This window comes from Mus musculus, chromosome 5 (assembly GCF_000001635.26).
Source record: "Mus musculus strain C57BL/6J chromosome 5, GRCm38.p6 C57BL/6J".
Classification (NCBI taxonomy): domain Eukaryota; kingdom Metazoa; phylum Chordata; class Mammalia; order Rodentia; family Muridae; genus Mus; species Mus musculus.
This window is the reverse complement of record NC_000071.6, coordinates 111,003,371-111,021,232: the sequence shown is the minus strand read 5'-3', so window position 1 is coordinate 111,021,232 and position 17,862 is coordinate 111,003,371. Positions and strand designations below refer to the sequence as shown.

Below are 17,862 nucleotides of genomic sequence, written 5' to 3'. Positions count from 1 at the left end.
AACTATGAATCGAATCAGATCAACAAAGGATAAGACCCAAAGTTCTCAGACTCAACTAAAGGAAGGTTAGTGAGGCGAGACACTTCCCTCCCTCCCTCACCAGGTTAGTTCAAACCCCTCTGTGGAAGGCACCAAGACCAAGAAACATGGCCAAGCCAGGATGCCTGTCAACCAAGTAACTGGCACCTATGAAGGGAGAGAAGCCAGATGTGGTGGCCCACGCTCGTAATCCCAGCACCTGGGAGGCACGGGCCAAAGCAGGAGGATCACTGTGAATTTAAGGTGAGCCTATTTGCATAGTAAGTCTGAGCAACCCTTTTTTGGGAATGGGGACGAGAATGCAATGAACTTATTCTATTACCCCAGTCAAATTTCATTCTCCATGAGCTAATACTTCCTAGTGAAGGTCAGAACCATTCGCTAAAACATGGACCATTAGGGACAGTGTCTTAGTTGTGGTCACTGTGGCTATGATGTAACACCACAACCAAAAGCAACTCGGGGAGAAAAGGGGTTTAGTTTCCTCACAGTTCCATGGAACAGCTCATCATCAGAAACACTGAGAGCAGGAACTCTAGCAGGGTAGGAGCCTGGAGGCAGGAGCTGATGCAGAGGCCATGGAGGGGTGCTGCTTACTGGCTTGCTCCCCATAGCTTGCTCAGCCTGCTTTGTTATAGACCCCAGGACCACCAGCTAACAGGTAATCCCACCCACAATGGGGTGGGCCCTCCAACATCAATCAGTAATTAATAAAATGTTCTACATACTTGCCTACAGCCCAATCTTAAGAAAGCATTTTCATAACTGAGGTTCCCTACTCTTGGATGAGTCTAGCTTATGTCCAGGTGACATAGATAGGCTAGAAGAGCCCGTGAAATGGCTCAGCAAGTAAAGGTGCTTGACACTAGGCCTGATCTCTCTCTCTCTCTCTCTCTCTCTCTCTCTCTCTCTCTCTCTCTCACACACACACACACACACACACACACACACACAATCCAGACATGGTAGAGCATACCTGTAAGCCTAGCACTTGAGATGTGGAGGCAGGTTCAAGGTCTTCCCCAGCTATAGGGTGAGTTCAAAGCCAGCCCAGGCTATGTGAGACCTGATCTCACAAGCAAAACAAAGCAAAAACATATAAGCTGTTAGAATAGCAGCAGAACACACACCTAATCCATTACGGATCCATTATGGGAAATCTAAGCACCAATCTGTTGGGAAAGAGCTGTAAACTTAATTCACTGTCACTACACTTATAAGACACTTTTATGCTGTTCTCAGATAAAAGCCAAGATCTCCTGATGTCAGCTTCTTGCTCAAGGCCACCTACCCTTAGTACAAAATTCATGTCTGACTTCAGCATCATTTCCTTTCCATATGGCACACCCAGGCAGCTGCTGGGGCAGAAAGAGCAGTGTGCACAGCTCACCCCATCGGGCCCCCACACCCAGAGAAAGCCTGTGACTGGCAGGTTCCTTCCACAGAATTCCAGTTTCCAGAAGTGGTGACAGACACACAGAGGAGAAAGGTTCCTGCTGTCTACTCCAAATGATATCTAAGGCAGCGACATGAGACAAGGGTCTGTGAGAAACCCAGCTTGTTAAGAACATACAAACAATGCTGAGGCCTATTAAAACTCTAATGCTCTGCCTAGTTATCCTGCAGTCCAGTTCAGTGACTGGCTTCTAAATTCAACCCGGGTGTCACATGCTGTCGGTTGGTGACCTTTGATAACAAGCACTGGAAGCTCTGCTTTCTGAGATTTTTAGAAATGTTTTACTTTTTTATTTTAATTATGTGTAGCTGCGTGTGACTGGGGAGCTGGAATCACAGTTTTGATCCACCTGACGAGAGTGCTGGAGACTGAATCCTGGTCCTCTGAAGGAGCCCAGAACCTGTCCTTTCCCTGAGTCACCTCCCAAGCACAGCTTTCTGAGATTCTATGCATTTGAGTGTTTTGAAATTCCCGAAGCGTCCCTTTAGATGTGTCTATAATCCTTCCTCATTTTTAAGCTCAAATGTACAGACCTGTGTAGTGCATCTGACATAAAGAGACTCAAGTTCAAAGCCCAGATCACAATGTAGTAACAGTTACTAAGCAAGTCTCAGACTCGGTCTCCTCCCTGTAAAACAGCTATTCTGAACTTCTCGGTATTGTCATCCTGTTAGGTGAGATGGCTCTGGGGCAGTGCCCAGCGTTTAGCAGTCCCTGAACACTAGCTGGGCTTGCCCGTGCCTCTGCTGGGAACGTCCATGAAAACAAATAAGAATCTGAAAAGTTTTACTTGCAATTTGGCTCGGACAGCCAAGACTCCACATACCATGGGGTCTAACTATAAAGCTAGCACTGAAATAAGATCCACAAATGACTTTTACACAACTTCACAGTTTCAAAAGGACAACTTCACCTAAGGGGCACCCATGTTCAAACTGCAGACAACATGCTCCTCAAGTTCCTGGGGGATGCCATTAAGCAAATGAGACACAGAAACCCTGGCTGCCTCTTGCCAAGTTCATTGGAAGGAACAGAACACTATTCCATACTCTGAGACTGGTGCTGGGATCTAGACCACACACAAGGAGAGTACTGTCCCGCCACACGTCCCATACCCCACAATCCTGGTGATGTCAGTGCCCATGAGGTGGCCTGGCTTTAGAACAGGCAGGTGCACTCCACTTTGAACGTTCAGCTTATTTGGTGTCAGCTGTTCCCTTGTTTGTTACAAGTCTGAGTTCTAGATTCAAAGCTTTGCTGACATTTGCTCAAGTCCTTCACTGCTTTGGGCCCTAAAACAGGGCCTGCGGCGGTGGCTCGATGGGTAGGAGTGCTTACTGTTATCACTGAGGACCTGGATACAGTTCCCAGTGCTCACAAGGCAACCTGCAGCTGCCTGTCACTCTGGCTCCTGAGCACCCAGAGCCCTCTTCTCACGCCCTCAGGCTCATGCATGCCCATGGTACACACACATATACCACACATACACATGTAAATACATTAAAAGTATTAATTAATAATAATAAACTAAATAGATGCTACCTGAGCCAGGTGCGTCTGTGAAGGCCAATAGTGCCTTCAGGATCCTTGGCTCCCAACACACCTGGTGTTGGGTTATAGCTGTCTCTTGGCTATAAAGAGTATGCTGCCTGAAAAGCCCTCATTCAGTCTGCTCACATACATGGGACAGGTAGAAGGCAGTTTTAGTGGCCTCCTTGTCATCACAGGTAAGTAGTTTTGTGTGGTCCAAAGCAGCCATGGCTTAGGATTCCCTCCTGAACACCATCTCTGCAGCCATTCACTGCCGGTGAGAGGATGTCGGTGAAGCAGGAAAGTTAACAGAGACAATGAATTGAGATGTTTCTCTTAAGAACCGCTTGTCCCAGGCGCTTGAGTAACAAGCTCCCATTTTCAAATGTGCAGCTTGGCTTGGGGTACGTTTGCTTGTCAAATGACAGGATCCAGGAGAAGAAGACGCTCAATACCAACGAAGGAACCTCCTCATTTGTCAGGAAGTTAGAACATCAGATGTGTTCATTCTCCTCCTGATGGAACATGCAATAAGGACATGGGGAGGGCAGCAAATATGGACTTCAGCTATGCCGTACAGGTGTTGCCTCCCATGGCGCCAGCTCCCTCACCTGCCTTGTAGCACCTGCCTCCAGCTTCCTTCCTCCTTCCTCCAACCCGCCAGCTCTCCCTTTCTCCCTCTCCCCCTCTCCTCTCCCCACCCCAGTTCATCCACGTGACATATTATTCAAACAGTAACTCTGCCCTTAGGTGTCAAAGCCTACTCAGGCTGAGGGCAGGAGACAATTGTAGTTTTAAGGGCATGAACTCTGGGGAAATGGTGTGGGTAACAAGCATGAAGGATACAGAAGGTGCCTAACAGCAGTGGCAGGAAACTGATCCAGTCCCACAGGCCTGGGAGTGGCCAATGTCCGACAGAAGTGGAATGTGACAGAAAGTTTTGTTTTCCAGAATCTGCTGAAATGTATGGTTTTTCTGTATGTGTAGCAGTTTTGCATTTAACAGTGTGTGTTCTCAAGACATACTTGAGTAAATAGCTCCAGCACTGAGCAGCTAAGAAAGAAGTCTGCCTTTGTTCAGAGTTCCCTAAAGAAGGCTTTCGTGTCATAACACTCTTAATTCTCATATGCAGTTCAGCATGAGGAACTTTTTCAAAATGATCTGACTTAATGTTCTTCAGATTTTAGAATAAGCGTCCCCATATGCACAGTTACAGGTTTTGGGCCCCTTCTTTCCTTTCTATTTATTGGGGAGCTACAATATGCACATGAAGGTCAGAGGACAATTTTCAAGAGTCACCTCAAGTCATCAGCTTGGTGGCAAGCACACTGGCTGCTGGCCCATTTCTCTGGCCCCTGTGGGTCCTTTGTTGAGATTCTGAAGTGATCACATCAAAGAGAGTAAAGTGTGTGGGAGGGAATATGTAGGTTATTTTACCTTTGCTATTTACTGAACAAACATCATGGAGCCGCAGTACTGCAATTCTGGAGCCACAGCAACACTCGAGCCATAGCACTGCAGTGCTGAAGCCACAGCACTGCAACACTGGGGATACAGCACTGCAACACTGGAATCTCAGCCCTGCAACACTGGAGCCACAACACTGCAACACTGGAATCTCAGCCCTGCAACACTGGGGCCACAGCACTGCAACACTGGAGCCACAGCACTGCAACACTGGAATCTCAGCCCTGAAACACTGGAGCCACAGCACTGCAACACTGGAATCTCAGCCCTGAAACACTGGAGCCACAGCACTGCAACACTGGAATCTCAGCCCTGCAACACTGGAGCCACAACACTGCAACACTGGAGCTGCAGCACTATAATGCTGGAGCTATAACACTGCAATGCTGGAGCCATAACACTGCAATGCTGGAGCCACAACACTGCAACACTGGAATCTCAGCCCTGCAACACTGGGGCCACAGCACTGCAACACTGGAATCTCAGCCCTGAAACACTGGGCCCACAGCACTGAAATACTGGAATCTCAGCCCTGAAACACTGGGCCCACAGCACTGCAACACTGGAGCCACAGCACTGCAACACTGGAATCTCAGCCCTGAAACACTGGGGCCACAGCACTGTAACACTGGGGCTGCAGCACTGCAACACTGGAATCTCAGCCCTGCAACACTGGGGCCACAGCACTTCAACACTGGAGCCACAGCACTGTAACACTGGAGCTGCAGCACTGCAACAATGGAGCTGCAGCACTATAATGCTGGAGCTATAACACTGCAATGCTGGAGCCATAACACTGCAACACTGGAGCCACAGCACTGCAACACTGGGGCTACAGCACTGTAACACTGGAGCCACAGCACTGCAACACTGGGGCTGCAGCACTGCAACACTAGAGCCACAGCACTACAACACTGGGCCCACAGCACTGCAACACTGGAGCCACAGCACTGCAACACTGGAGCCACAGCACTGTAACACTGGGGCTGCAGCACTGCAACACTGGGGCTGCAGCACTGCAACAATGGAGCCACGGCAGCACTGGAACCACAGAGGAGCAGCAGCAGAGAGAGGCACCTTCACAGCACCAGCACGTTGATGGCTAAGAAGGTATGGAGAACAAGGACACAGACAATGCACTCTAATGTACTCTGGACTCTTCAACTCAAAGTCTTATGGACAAGACAGTGTCAGTGACTATCAGAGGCTAACAGTCCACTGCACCTATGTGTTCCTTCTCTGTGACGTCTATGGCAGCTCAGTCTCCTGGGTTCAGAGGTGCCATGACTGCTGCTCACACTGCTGTGGGGACCATCTTCCCAGCCCCCATTTCTGTTCACTAAAATGAAAATGTAATGGGAAAAGAGGATTTAACTCTTTAAATCATAATGAAGTTAATAAAGGGGCTGAAATATAAGCTTCATTTGCTCAGCTAAGCCTCAAACCCTTTGTATCCGATAGTGATAATCCCATGGCAACTAGAAAACACACTTATCTTATTAACGAGACTGGAATTATTTTAATTAGGTGTCTCCACATGCACCAACTGTTAGAAATCAGACTGTTTTGAAACAGTTGTTAATGACTTAACACGGCACACGTTCTTCTCAATTTCAGGCTGAAATCTATGTTTGAGACAGATGGGGAAGAGCCTGGCCCTGCTGTGTAACAGAGAAGCAGCCTTGTGGGCTTGGAGATGCATTTCCCACTGGGATCTAGCAAAACAATCTTAAAGACACTCAGAAAGACAATCATAAACTTTCATGGCATCTGGTACATTCAAAGTCTGGAGCCTGCTGCTAGTAACATCCAATTATGAGAAGAGATACTTTATCTCAGACACGAGTCTCTGAATTTCAATATCTCACAACACCTGATGACAATATCAGACAACCCAGTTTGATGAATTTACACTGTCCAGTAAATCCCTCCTCACACAAGAGCGAGGGCTGGATGAAGTTCCATTCTGTGCATCTCTGCCGGTTAAAAGTGGGATTGTTTCCAGCTTATTGTTAATTCATACAACTTCTGGAAAATATGAAAGGACTATTAATGTCTAAGAAGTGTTTTGGCCCTCCAAGGAGCCTGTAGAAATAGTAGCCCATGATGGCAAACTAGACGGTGACACACTTGACGCCTGGTGACCAGACAGTGGGCACCACCCTTCCTGGTGTTTCTTAGAAAGAGAATTTTCACCTGCCTATGAAGAAGCAGAAATATATTTATTCTTATTTTCTGACCTAATTAGTAAGCAAAGAGGCAGCATTCTGTCCATATCTGCCTAACACTTTCCTAGACCAGAGACAAAGACAATTCTAGAGAAAGCAGAGGGAGGAAGGCGCACATAGGTAGCCATATTAATTTCCAAATCTTCTTTATCTGGCATCTCCCTAATAGCGCTCTATAAACAAGTCTTTCCCCAGCATGCTGGACTCCTTAGGCTCCTGATCAGGAAATATGATATGCACACACAGACGCAACAGCAGTGCTTTATACAAGGTTTGGATATTTGGATAGGATGGTCTTTTGATTCAGTGTAAGATTGAGATAGGCATACTTAATAACCCATTTAACGGCTTCGCTCTCTGATCACATTTTTTAGAGCTGTAGTCATTTTACAGCAAATAAAAATTATGGTTGTAGCAAGGCACAGACAGCAATATCTTGAGCTAGATATTTGGCAGTGTTGGATACTTCGTGGCTCACACACACAGTGCATGTATAGGACTTGGTGACAAGTTCTGTAATATTTTTTTTAGTTCTCACATAGAGAAGGCATTTCTATTGGCTCTAAATGGCCAGAAGACCACCCTTCTGGTGACAGTTCCTCCATTATTTCTTCTGATCTGCCTCACAATATAACATAGAGTGTGTCTTCAGAATGTGGCGGAAGAAGAAGAACAATTGTTAAATTACACAGCTACAAACTGAAGATGAGATCTCTCTCAGAACCAAGTCTTAGTGCCCTCACCACTCTCACAGGAGCTGGAAGAACAGCACTCTTGAGAACCAGATCAACCCAGGAAGTTGTACAAGACTTACAAGTTTTCCGTCTAAACGAGTGCATTAGAAAGCAATAGTCCTGCAACAAACACAGGAGGACCACAGGCTTTCCAAAAAGAGGTGGGATGAGATGATACCTGGAAGACAGTCCTGGGTCACAGCAACAGCTATGGTGTCATTCTCATGGCCCACAACACTATTAGTGATAGCCATGACCATAAAGGCATGAAGATAACAGAGGAAAACAGTAATTCACCAGTCCTAGCAGGAGTGTGGCATGTGCCTGAAATGCTGAAGGCCACGAGGTTATGATCAACTGGTGCTACACAGCAAGAGCCTGCTTCAAAAACACTAAAGCACACACCCACACATACAATCACACACACACCACCAAGAACAACAAGCCACAATCTCAAATCACTACACACTCAGTGGTATACAGGCTATACAAATGTACTACCTAAATCATTAAAAAAATATATATAATAAATAACCAAAACCCATCATTCTTGCTGAGTCTGAAACCAAGACCACAGCATCATGACATACAGATTTCAGAACCCTGACTTCTCAAAGCTCTGGATGAAAATTTCCTAAGACAAAGAAAAGCCTTATATAAGAATTATTTCAAAGTAAGTATTTTAAAGCATTGTCATTCAGGATCAGCATAACCCAACAGTCTCCTGGGATCCGGGATTTGAGAGTAAGGAGGAGTATTCTGGGGCGGGATGGCACATCACTAATCCACCCCACTCTACTCTGAGAGGGGAGCTGTGACTGTGTAGGTTCTCCAAATAAAAACACAAAAAGGCCTTTAGATCTCTCAAGAGTTGCTCGACGGAGATGAACGGATGCTATGCAAACTGGAACCAGCGTCTGAGTGCAGCCTTGGTTATTAACACTTGGTCTCTGGTCCCTAAGCGTCTGAGTGCAGCCTGGTCACTAGGTCGGCCCCACCCACCCCTACCCTGTGCAGCTGCTGTTTCCCAGATCATCCTCTACTGTTTCAGGGTGGGAGGGAACCATTGTTTTCCACCAAGTTTGAAACATGTTGGATGTCTTCTGCTTCCTAGATCTCAGAAACTCCTCAACAGGGCTTTGCAGCTTCCGGGCAGCTCCAAGGTGAGGAGTGGCAGTCTCTCCCCACCACAGGTATGCCAGGAGTTGGCCAGCTCCGTTCTGGACTCTCTTCTCCTTCCTTCTTCAGAGCCCACCCGCAAGCAGCCCTGTTCCTCCGTTCTTCCGTTATTACTATTCCACTAATTTCAAGGGTTTAGCGTGTTCTGTGCTTTTCTGTAATTTTTCTTTCTGCATTTGGGGCTGGTGGTGCAAGTGAACTGCAAACAGACTGTAAAACAGCAGCAGGCAGACGTTCCCCACATTAAACACTTGAGCTAAGCCACTGCCTGGGCGCTTCTCAAACGTGATGACACAGGCTGCAAGGCTTGGCTTGGAGAGACCAAGCAGCAGCTCCAGCAGGGCCTTGGGAATGACCTGCCCCGCCCAATACATACAGGCCTTAAAACCAGAGTGTTCCTGGCCACCTGAGGGCAGAACAATGTAAACTAGATTTTATCATCATGGAGCTGGAATGCTTCGATGCTTCGATGAGCAGACTTAATCGATATGACAAGTAGCCTGGACGGCAGCGGCCACGTGGGTTAAAAAAGGAGAATCGTATTCTTTACATGAAAACTTACTTTAAAATCATAACGCAGGAAGGGTGTGCTACATTTCAAATAACTCATCTCAAGATTACTTAAAATGATAAGGAAGCAAATCTGCATTTTTTAAACGATTTAAGTTGAGAATTAAGAGAAAAAGTGATAAGCTGGCTGTCCCCCGCCACTGCCATAAGCTGTGGTTTGTGTCAATGAACAAAGACAAAATAAAGAAGATTCCTTGCTTTGGGCTGTTCAGAAGTGCAGTATAATAACTGACAGTGAGATTCAACTGAGAGAGAGGTGGGCTATCTTTATGCTCTTGGCAGGTGTTATAAACAATGAGGAGCAGAACCTCTGACTAATTCAAACTCAGACCCTTCCCTCTAATTCACTAGGAAACCTAGACACGTGTCAAAGCTCAAGTGAGCTTAAACATCTTCTTATTTTCCCCTGACACGGTCGACCTCTGGCATGTCCCATTGTCATGTGACGTCACGTGCTTCCAGCATTACTGATTCTCTCCCAAGTAAAGTGAGGACATGAGAGAACAAGGGCAACCTCCAGCTTGCTCCTGGTGGTTGGAATTCACAGCAGGAAATGACCTTTTAGAAGCAAGTACCCTGCACAGATGCAACTCTGCTCTCTAGAGAGCAGCAGTAAATCTGCACTTGTCAGGCTGTAGCCGGGGAATGGCCACAGGAAGGGATATTGGAAACATCTGGGAGCTAAGCACACCCCTCGAAGACAACGAGGCAAGGTGGAGGGTGTGGGAAGATGAATGTGTTAGTCTCCAGGCTGGGAGGACGGCGCAGAGTTCAGGACTGAGAATCACAGCAGAGAGACCTGCGGCAGGAGAAGCATTCTCCGAGGAGACAGGCAACCTCTGCAGAACCATATCCTTCAGGGATGAAGGGCAACACAGACAGTCAGTAAGGAGCAGCAGAAGCATACAAATGGGTGAGGACAGGCGGGAAGTCTAAGTCAGTTAGTTCCCAAGGGAAGAAAAGTGAGTGTGAGGGGATCCACACACCAAGAATGGTACTAAATTCTGTGAAGTGTCCATGAAATTCCATCGGAAGAGCTCACTGTCCAATTTTGAATAGAAACACCAGAAATACCTTCCTTAGCACTACGTGTAGATAACTATGTCAAAGCTCTAAAAGCTAATATCCACGTATGAGAGAAAACAGTAAGGGGGGCTGTAAGGGGGAGTAGAATGTGGGGGGTGCTAAAAGGGGGATAGAATGTAGGGGGTATAAGAGAAAAACATTGGGATAACAGCAAGAAGGATTGAGTGCAATGTGGAATGGGAAGGCAGGGTGAGGAAGGGGTATGGAGAGCGATACTGAACACTAAAGACCTTTTCAAAAAACCACATGAAACCTGTTACTATAGAAGCTTCCTAAAATATACACACATACACAGCTTAAATGGAATTACCCTGTAGCAGCAGTGAACAATGACCCTCCTAGATACCACAGGCTATCAAGGAAAAAACCCAGTATCGTCAACAGTTTAGCTCTTTTGGAGTTGTCAGTCAGTGGGGCCCCATAGACCTCCTAGCGTTAAAGGCTACTGCCATTATTCTGGGCTAGTCTCCAGAACTTGATGGTAAAATCCTACTGCCAAAGACATCACATCCATGAGTCATAAAACGTGGAGAAATCAAGCTGGCACCAACCTGGAACCTTCACCCCTACCGGCTGGCCACTTTTGTACAGTGGGAAGATGCTCCACATGCTGCCAGAGGGGGAAAGCAGTCACGAGCGATGAGTACTGTCAAGTATGAGAGTGACTGTGACGAGCCTGGCAAGACACACCTACTGTTGCAATAATGGCACAGACGTATGAGGCGACCAACCACATTCTGTCTGGATTTAAGAACCATTCCACAAGACAAAAGCCATGTTTGGCACTGCTGGTGGTGTCAAGAACCCTTGTCTAGAGACATGATAGGCCCTCAGAAATAATCTACTACTACTATTCTGCTAATGGGTCATAGCATGAAAAGGACTCCTAATGATTTATGATTACACGTGTGGGCCAGTACATCCTTCAACCCTCATCAGGGAAGCCTCTCTGTGCAGAAGATGAATATTATTACCAAGCCCCACAACTATTCAATGCGCAGAGTACAAGCCTGCACAGTGGTGAGCTCTCAGTGGACAGCAGTTATCATGGCCCCTCCTCCAAAGCTTCAGGGTTCATCAAAGGAAGAGGAGGCAGAATGGCTACAGTCAAACATAGTGTTCCAATACGACCCGACAGCTGGACCTGTGTGTGACATCATGGTGGTCGTGAAAGAATGAGCAAGAGCCATGCAAGATCAGACCAGACCAAACCCCAGAATGGACTGAGGAATGACTGCTGGGGTGGGGGCGAGTTAGTTTTCTTTGGAAATAAAGACATAGGAAGCTACTCGGGCTCTAGGAGACGCCCTGTATCATGCACATACTGGCAACCCTTTGTGTGCCCAGTGGGTTTAAACAGAGCAAACTGTGTTCACATGAGGAGTGGGGAGGGGAGGGACTGTAGGGAAGGGGAGGGGCTGTAGGAGAGGGGAGAGACTGACTCTAGGGGAGGAGAGGGACTATAAGAGAGGGGAGGGGCTGTAGGGAAGGTAAGGGTTTGGAAGGGAGGGGAAGAACTGACTGTATGGGAGGGACTGGAGGGGAGGGGAGGGGAAGGATGGCCTATAAGGGATGGGGTTGGAGGGACTTTAGGGGAGGGAGTGGGGAAATTGATCCAAATCCATGATAGATATGTATGAAAGTCTCAAACAATAGAAATGAGTGGGGGGAAAAAGAGGACACGCTTTCCTTTAAAATAAATGGAAGAGCCAAGTGTGGTGGATACCACATGCCTTTAAATCCCAGGACTCTGGAGGCCAAGACAGGCAAATCTCTATGAGTTAGAGGCCAGCCTGATCTACAAGGCAAGTTCCATGCCAGCCAGGGCTACATAGTGAAACCCTGTCTTAATAAATCAAAATAAATGGGGGCATTAGGTAGTAATTAATACAATGTTTATAGCAGGTTTGGACAAAATTGGTCAATTCTCACTAACTATTTTAAGTGCATAATTTGTTTTATTAAGGCATAACTAATGACTTAAAATTATATTCTAGTAAAATATGTACAATAAGTGCTCAGAATCTAACTCACAAGCTTAATTAAAAGTCTGCCACCCTAGCTCTTCCTGCAAGCAGCTACGGGTGACCTGTAAAGATGGTTCAACTACTCAGTGACCTAGGAAGCCCTATAAAAGCATGCAAACCAACAAGTTCAACTCTTTGTCTTCACTTTATTGCTGCACACGCTTAAAAATGCAGGGTGATGGTGACCGTGAGGGCTTAGATGCAGAGTCTCTAGTCAGCGGACACATCCAAGTGGACACGACACCTAATATGTGCTGATGAATTTACAGAGCTCATGGCTGGATTGGCCCATACATGAGCTCCCCCTGCCACACTGAGATAGATGATCCTCACTAAGAAGGAACAGACTGTTCCAAAGCCAGAAGAGGAGGCTGCATAGAAGAGGAGGATAATCCCTGAAGAAACGGAAGAAACAAAAACTCATGGCACAGGATTAAATTCAGCATAAAATAAAAGCAGATGAAAAGCAAAACAGTCGTTCAGCTGGAGATGAACACTTCAGATGGATGGAGGGTCCTGGGATCACACAGGAAAAGAATAGGGTGTGCCAGAGAACGATCTTGGGGTACTTGAACGGTTAGTGATGCCCTCGGTGTACTTGCTAAGATCCTTAGGTGGCAGAAAAGTAACACCAGATAACTAAGATACCAGATTAATAGAATGCCCTGAGATAAATGTAGAAACCATTATGGAAGAAGTTCAGAAGCTAGCAGAGATGGCTCGGCGGGGAAAGCAGAGATGGCTCCGCTCTGCGAGGAAAGCAGAGATGGCTTAGCTCTGCGGGGAAAGGGGCTTGCTGCCAAGCTTCAGAGCCTGAATTCCATCCCTGGGATCCCTGTGGTGGAAGGAGGGAGCTGCCTTCTGACGTCATGTGTGAGACAGCAAGACCCTGCACACGCATAATAACTAGATGTAGCAGAAAAGTTTAAAGTAAAAGCAGCAAAGACTTCCCCCAGCAGCCACGTGGGTAAGCAGCTGTGATTTTTATTAAGACAAGTAATTGATGACAGAGATTTAAAGGGAAATATCACTTCACTAAATGAAGGCCAAAAACTATTTTCAACATAATTCTAGAACTATCCTCAAGTAATATTTAAATAAAAATTACATGCAGATTTATTTATAATAAGCCACAGCCACCAAGAGGTAAATATGATTTGAAAGTGTCTTATATAAAAAATATATTGCTTTATAATTCCTCAAATGCATATTGCCCCTTGAGAGCCTCGCCATACACCACTTATATGGTCACTGCATGTAGGATGCAGCCCCTCGCCTCTGCCTCTGAAGACCAGAGGACCGTCTGCAAGGCATGGCTCGACTCCATCACTTGAAGACTTCAGAAAGCCTCTGCTAACCTTGACCCGGCCCTTAGGAAAGCCCCAGTGCTGGAGTGAGGGAGCCGGGACATTAAACCAAACAGGAAGAGGGCAGCGAAAGGAGAGATTCAAACTCCTTACGATACAGGCTTTCATTACGCCTGCTCCATCAACAAACGCTCACGGGGCAAGATATATAAAGAAAACATTCACACAAGTGGCATCTATACAGCACAGTCACGATATTAATTCCAGAAGGCAGGGGTTCCCCCCCCCAAAGGAATTTCTTTTAACATAGTCATTTTTTCCCTGTTTGGACAAAATTCAGAAACAGAGGTTTGCTTGCCCAGTTCCACTAAGCAGCACCTAAGGCTCACATGGACCTTCGGAAAAAGAATGAAATCACTGTGTTTTTTGTTGGACAGACTTCCCAAAAGAGCAGACAACACATGGCCTGGTTAGTTGACTCAGAAGTTTACAAGGGCTAGACATCCTCTCTACCTACCAAACACTGCGATGGGTGTGCTCACACGGTTTTCCTACCGAGGCATATGCACATACATTTTCATTACTTTGGTAAGCTATAATACCCCAAGCCAAGATCTCCTGACAGAAAGATGGCCCATCTGACTGCTAATCTACATACCATACAAAGCCATGGGTGCTCTAGCAACTCGGGAGAAGAAAAGCTCAAACCTTTTCAGTGCACGGACAGGGTACAAGTCTTAACCCAGGAACTGAAACCCAGGCATAGCTGTGGCCTGTAAAATACTGGCTGCCACTTCTCCGAATGCTGCTTGCTCCAGGGCCACACTGCAGGACATCAGCTTCTCCTCACAGGGTGTTCCCCTCACATGCTAAATATAGGTCTCCTACCTTTTGTCTGACTGAACGGAGAAAAACCCAGTTTTAAATAGCACACAAGCAATACCTACAGTGAGGGCAATCTCTCAAGATTTGAGCAAAGAAGAATGAAGGGGGGGAACCTTGAGAAGACAGTAATTGGACCGTTGGAGTTTCTCCTCACTAATTATCCCTGAGTGGCCATTAGCTGTGTAACCAAGGAGGAAAGTGTGTCAGCCTTCAGCGAAGCTGTCTTCAGCATGTTATGGAATTGTCCCCTAAGCCGCTGTGTAATTAACTGGCAGGAAAATGCTGAGAGAGTAGAATAGGGGAGCTATAACAGATCAAACGGGCTCAGCTCCACCCTCAGTGACGTCACTGGAACTACTTAGAACTTCACGCATTCCCTCCCCCCAGAACCCTCCAGAAGACAGATTTTTGGACGAGTGAAGAAATAAAACACCAGGCCACAACAGAGACTTACAATTACAGGTATTCAGCCAGGCATGATGGCTTCTGCTGTAAGCTTCAGAGGCAGAGGGTTGTCACAAGTTCAAGGCCAACCTTGGCTACATATTAAGTTTCAGCACAGGCTGGGCTAAAGAGTGAGACCCATGTCTAGAAGGAAAAAAAAAAAAAGCAAAAGCAAAAAAGTACCACCATCAAAGGGAGGTGGGTGTCACAGAAACGTTCAGCAGCATGACCACTCCATCTCAGTGCCTGCTGGGAAGTTAAGGGAACTTGATTGTCATTGGTGCTCTACATGTGGACCACAGCATACTGCAGAGCTCCACCACCCCCAAATCTAAGAGCTTAATAATCTGGAATCAAATATCAAAGAAAAAGGGAGGAAGAGAGGTGGAGAGAAGAAGAGAGGGAAGCCTCTTAACTTCTTGTGGGGCATTCCAGAATTGAACCTATGACGTGTTATCGTGTTCTTATCTACTAGCAATTACTACTACTGAACAACTGTGCGTGTGCCTATAGAGAAGAAGAAACTCCAAACTCACTTGAACATTTAGATTTTCCAATTGATAAATAAACACAACCTGAGACACGTTCCCTTAGACACAGGGGCCAAGACTGCACCTTTAACCCCAGGACTGGGGAGGCAGAGGCCGGTGAGTCTCTGTGAGTTCCTGTCCAGCAAGTGCTACGTTGTGAGGCCCTATCTCAAATTAACCAGCAACAACACTGACTGGGCTGTCACAGAGAGCGAGCAGAGGAATTGTAGCCCTAGACAAGGCTTACAGGGATATCCTCTGGGAGAAGGGTCCAAACAGGTTTGTTTCTTTAAGGTTGTGAAAACAATCTTGCAGGTTCAAGAGTCATTGTCCCAAGTGTTTTATGGATCTCCGGAAGCTAAAAGCTAAAGAGTTTTAACTTTAAATATATAACTATATATCTGACTGTATATAAATATATAACTATATATCTAAATGTATATAACTACATATATAAATTTATGTAAATATATAACTATAAATCCTGCACATGCTTCTGGATGCCATTTCCCCTTCCAAAGTCATCATTTGAGGGCCCGGGAGGGATGGCGGCATGGTTAGGAGAGCTTGCACTTCCAGAGGGCTAGAGTTCAGTTCCTAGCACCCACACTGAACAGCTCACAACTGCTTTAACTCCAGTTCCAGGGAGTCCAATGCCCTCTTCTGGTCTCCATGGGAACCTCCACACACTTGGCATTCACACACACATAAATAAAAATAACAAAATTGAAGTCATTTCTATTCTAGTTTATTTCTCGGTTGCTGTGATAAAAAAACAAAAACAAAAAAACAAACAAAAAAAAAACCCACTTTGACCAAGCCCAGCTTAAATAGAAAGGGGTTATTTTAGCTCACAGGTCACAGTCCCTCATGGGATGTCACCAAGGCACAGACTCAAGCAAGATGCTGGTGACAGGAAGTAGGGTACAGATGGTGGGGAATGCTGCTCACTGGCTTGTTTTCCATGGCTCGCTCAGAAGACAGCCTTTCTTGTATAGCTCACACCCACCTACTCAGAGGTGGCACCACCCACATGGGGCTGAGCCCTCCCACATAGATCACAAACCAAACAAAATGCCCCCAAAGACATGGATGGTCACACCCAACCTGATGGACACAAATCCCCAACTGAGGTCCCCTCTTCCCAGGTGACTGTGGCTTGTGTGGCAGCATGATTGGGAAAAATAACAGTTGTGTACAACAGTGTATACCTATAATCCTGGCACCAGAAAGAGGGAGGCAGGGGGATTACCCCGAGTTCAAGGCCAGCCTGGGAGATATAATAAACCTGAGGCCTACTAGGGCTATATAGCAGAATTTATATTTTAAAAAATACTCTACTCCCACATCTACTTATTGCTCATCTACCCATTTTCATGACAAATGAAAATATTTCTGTTTCCAATGAAGCCTCTCTGGGCAGTTGAACAGGAACAAATTTCAAGGTTTATTCTAGTGTGCTATAATTATCCTTCTGACATCACGGCCTTCTGCTGCAGTGGGCTGTTAGCACTTGATAAGTGGCTAGCCTCTTTAATAGATAGAACCTCATCTATACAATCCATCTATTTCAGCGGCTAATTACTTGCTCAAGGTAGATGCTCCACACAAATTTGCTCAGTTGAGCTTTTGTCTGTTGCTTACTGTCTGCGCGGGAGTGCTACTGATTTAGAACCCTGGCTAAAAACATGTGACGTTCATCAGCAAACCAAGTTTTTAGTTAAATTAAAAAATACAACAAAATGACGACTTGACAGGCACAGCGTGCCAGCAATCTGTCTAAAGGAGAGCCCTCGATGGGTGAGCCAACAACAATGGCTGTGGTCCCATTCTCAGGGACGGCCTTCTGACATCCAGCGGAGCTACAGTGCCTGAGTTCTGTCTTTTGAACAGTAACTGCAACTTGAAAAGAAAGAAGAAACTGGTTATCTAAAGAAAGAGTGCAATAGGTAGTCGGAGGGATAACAGATACATAGATGACAGATGGAATGCAGATCCAAGGAAGGGCAGATGGACAGAGGGATGGAAGATAGGTGATGGGTTATACATGGATAGATGACAGGTAGATGTGGAAAATGGATGGATGACTTGATGATAGACATAAAACTGTTGGGTGGCTGGGAGAGAAATGATAGATCCAAAGTGTCCTGAGATCCAAACTGTAGATGTTAATTCACAAAATATATCAGAGCTGGGCAAACAAGCTACCAATCTTATCACAAAAGGCTGATTTATTTCCTAGGCAGCAACTTTGATTTTTGAAAAGTTAGATTTTGATTCTTTGGCAGCTGCCAGGAGTGTTTGTACAGCCTCTGTCATCACACCAGACGGCTGAGTGACAAGACGGGTGGGTTTCGTTTCCATTGAGGAAGAGACAGAT

The 17,862-nt window shown here is 46.1% G+C and overlaps 1 protein-coding gene and 1 non-coding gene across 7 annotated transcripts in view; both read right to left on the bottom strand.

The window, feature by feature from the left end:
- Positions 1 to 17,862, bottom strand: part of Ttc28 (tetratricopeptide repeat domain 28) — a 409,996-nt gene that overhangs the window by 268,548 nt on the left and 123,586 nt on the right. The window lies entirely within an intron of this gene.
- Positions 16,981 to 17,089, bottom strand: Mir701 (microRNA 701). The gene has a single exon (NR_030482.1). It is a non-coding gene; the product is annotated as a microRNA 701 (primary transcript).